The sequence below is a fragment of the Euprymna scolopes genome, chromosome 33, assembly GCF_053919585.1.
Source record: "Euprymna scolopes isolate OS-2025 chromosome 33, ASM5391958v1, whole genome shotgun sequence".
NCBI lineage: Eukaryota > Metazoa > Mollusca > Cephalopoda > Sepiida > Sepiolidae > Euprymna > Euprymna scolopes.
Window position 1 is genome coordinate 49,379,364 of NC_136514.1, and position 4,146 is coordinate 49,383,509.

Here is a 4,146-nt window from a genome sequence, read left to right on the forward strand (position 1 = left end):
ATATATTTCTATATGTCTGCCTACCCTATATACAAATTTCCAAATCTGTGCCCAAAAATGTGTGGAATATATAGGTTGAGAATTGTTCTCTCTCTCTCTCTCTCTCTCTCACACATATTCTCACTTTTATAGGTTATATAGGTTGAGAATTTTTTGCTCTTTCCATCACTCACATTCACACTTTTATAGATATAATACATAGATTATGCCAGATATATTTACATATGTCTGAATACCCAATATACACATTTTCAAATCTGTAGATAAAAAATTAGTTGAATATATAGGTTGAGAATTGTTCTCTCTCTCTCTCTTTCTCTCTCTCTCACACACACATTCTCACTTTTATAGATATAATAGATAGATTATGCTAGATATATTTCCATACGTCTGAATACCCTATATCCAAATTTTCTAATATGTAGATAAAAAATTTGTTGAATATATAGGGTGAGAATTTTCCTTCCTCTCTTTCTCTCTCTCTCTTTCTCACACACACACAAGCTGAAAATTGTTCTCTCTCTCTCTCTGACTCTCTCTCTCTCTCTCTCTCACACACACACACATGGTCATTTTATAGATATAATAGATAGGTTATGCTAGATATATTTCTATATGTCTGAATACCCTATATACAAATTTTTAAATCTGTAGATAAAAAATTTGTTGAGTATATAGGTTGAGAATTGTTCTTTCTCTCTCTCTCACACACACATTCTCACTTTTATAGATATAATAGATTATGCTAGATATATTTCCAAATGTCTGAATACCCTATATACAAATTTTCAAATCTGTAAAGATAGAATTTGTTGAATATATAGGTTGAGAATTGTTCTCTCTCTCTCTCTTTCACACACATTCTCACTTTTATAGATATAATAGATAGATTATGCTAGATATATTTCCTTATGTCTGAATACCCTATATACAAATTATCAAATCTGTAGATACAAAATTTGTTGAGTATATAGGTTGAGAATTGTTCTCTCTCTCTCTCTCTCTCACTCACTCACTCACTCACTCACTCACACACACACACACACACTTTCTACCTTTTATAGATATAATAGATTATGCTAGATATATTTCCATATGTCTGAATACCCTGTATACAAATTTTCAGATCTGTACATAAAAATTAGTTGAATATATAGGTTGAGAATTGTTCTCTCTCTCTCTCTTCTCTCTCTCTCTTTCACACACATTCTCACTTTTCTAGATATAATAGATAGATTATGCTAGATATATTTCCATATGTCTGAATACCCTATATACAAATTTTCTAATCGGTAGATAAGAAATTTGTTGAATATATAGGGTGAGAATTGTACTTACTCTCTCTCTCTCTCTCTCTCTCTCTCCCTCTCTCACGCACACATTCTCACTTTTATGGATATAATAGATAGATTATGCTGGATATATTTCCATATGTCTGAATACCCTATATACAAATGGTCAAATCTGTAGATAACAAATTTATTGAATAGATAGGTTGAGAACTGTTCTCTCTCTCTCTCTCGCAACCTTACACACACAACCACACGCAAACATTCTGACTTTTATAGATATAATAGATCGATTATGCTAGATATATTTCCATATGTCTGAATACCCAATATACAAATTTTCAAATCTGTAGGTAAAAAATTTGTTGAATATATAGGTTGAGAATTGTTCTCTCTCTCTCACACACTCACATTCTCACTTTTATAGATATAATGTATAGATTATGCTAGATATATTTCTATATGTCTGAATACCCTATATACAAAGTTTAAAATCCGTAGATAAAAATACGTTGAGTATATAGGTTGAGAATTGTTCTCTCTCTCTCTTACGCACGCACACACACACACACACACATTTTCACTTTTATAGATATAATAGATAGATTATGCTAGATATATTTCCATATGTCTGAATACCCTATATACAAATTTTCAAATCTGTAGATAAAAAATGTATTGAATATATAGGTTGAGAATTGTTGTCTCTCTCTCTCTCTCTCTCTCTCTCTCTCTCTCTCTCTCTCTCTGGATACCTCACACACACACACATTTTAACTTTTATAGATATAATAGATAGATTATGCTAGATATATTTCCATATGTCTGAATACCCTATATACAAACTTTCAAATCTGTAGATAAAAAATTTGTTGAGTATATAGGTTGAGAATTGTTCTCTCTCTCTCACACGAAACTGTGCACTCGGCTTCTTCCCCCCCCTTCCCACCCCAAATGCTTGGGAAACTGTGCACTGTTTTTGTTGGTTTTCAAGCTGCCTCTTCCCCCCCCCCACACACACACAGTTTAACAGTAGTAGGAGGTCAAGAGAAAGAGGGTGAGAGAGAGAGAAGAGTAAGTTGGTGAGAGAGAGAGAAAAGAGAAAGAGGGTGTCGGTTTTATATTTTTATTATCGTCTAATATTTTGAAAGCTGAATTTCTAATAAAATGTGCCTCTATAGGAGATAATGCCTGGGAATGTGTCCCCCCCCCACAGTTTAACAGTGGTGTGACGTCAAGAGAAAGAGGGTGAGAGAGAGGGAAGAGTAAGTGGGTGAGAGAGAGAGAGAAAGAGAGAGAAAAAAAAGAAAGACGGTGTTGGTTTTGTGAAAAAAGTTGTTATTTACAAATGTTCGCATTCTTGGCCTTTTGGTCAAGATCAAAGTGTAGTATCTGTTCTTCAGATGCTGCACTTCTATTTCTTGTTCTCTTTCGGTGGAGGAGAAATCCTCCACGACTGAGACAATTTTTATTTTTGTACCTTTTCTCCACGATAAAAAACGACCCTGGTGTCTAACTCTGTCCCGTGGGGAGGCATAGTAAATAGGTACAATTGTTCGCCATTAGTGGATGTTGACGTCACGTCACGTGACATGACTAAGCGTTTTTTTTTTTTAGTATGAATAACATTTTTTGTTTTAATTATAAAGTCTACACTTAATTTTATAGAAAATGATGTATATATAATAGAAAAAAAAAATTACTGGTTTTGTTGGATTCAAGTGGATCCCCCCCCTCCAGTTTAAGAGATAGCAGGTCACGTGGTAATATACAAAATGGCTAGCGTAAATATAAAGATCGGTTTTTTTATCGACGAATATTTTGAAAGCTGAATTTTTTTTTATTCCTGTACATTTTTTCCTGATATTTTTCGTTAAAACTCTTGTATAAATACTATTTTTAACCAGTTAAATACGTTGGAGACATTGTCATGGAGTTTAATAATCTCTAGAACAAAGCAGAAGAGAAATTACAAAAGTATCGGTAAAACAAAGTGTTTGTTTACATTTGTTCGCCATTACTGGATGTTGACGTCACGTCACGTGACATGACTAAGCGTTTTTGGATTATGTAATATTAACATTAAAACGACAGGTTTTTTTTGGGGCCCCCCCTAGGAGAGAAATGATCAGTTCACCCCCTTTTAATGGTCCGTTTGGTGTGGAATTTCGATATTTGTCATGCGGGTGATCAAGGTTCAATATGATACATAATTTGTCAACTTTGGTTGTGTCTGTCAAAAGTTTGAGCTGACGTCACGTCACGTGACACGTATTGAATAACGTTAAAATGACAGGTTTTTTGGGGGGCCCCCCTAGGAGAAAAACGATCAGTTGACCCCTTTCTACTGGTCCGTTTGACGTGAAATTTCGATATTTGTCATCCGGGTGATCAAGGTGCAATATGATACCAAATTTGTCAACTCTGGTTCCGTCTTTCAAAAGTTTTAGCGTTACAAACAAACATACATACATACATACATACACACCGATTTTTGCCTTTTATATATATAGATATATATATAGATAAGTTATAATGTACACCCGAGAATTATAGTCAAATTTTATTTGCAGACTAACAAAAATTGAATGCCATTCATGGAACCATTAATAAAATTCACAATCCATTCTCCAGAATTGTCTGATCTTCCTTTGTTCCAGCTCGTTTAATCTGTTGGACTAGAGGTCTTCATCAATTCGTTGTTTTAATACCTCATTGTAATACAGTTTGCTGATTCAGTAACTTATTTTAAAGGACTGCAACCTACTGCAATCTATATATATATAAAACATATCTAAGAACACTGCCAGACATATAAATTACCTTTGTGTGAAATTTGCAAAAGATAGTCTCAGCC

At 33.8% G+C, this 4,146-nt stretch overlaps 1 pseudogene; it reads left to right on the plus strand.

Annotated features, from left to right (window-relative positions):
• The first annotated feature begins 2,640 nt into the window (after positions 1-2,640).
• On the plus strand, positions 2,641-2,774 carry LOC145258495 (U2 spliceosomal RNA; annotated as a pseudogene).
• The last annotated feature ends 1,372 nt before the right edge of the window (positions 2,775-4,146 follow it).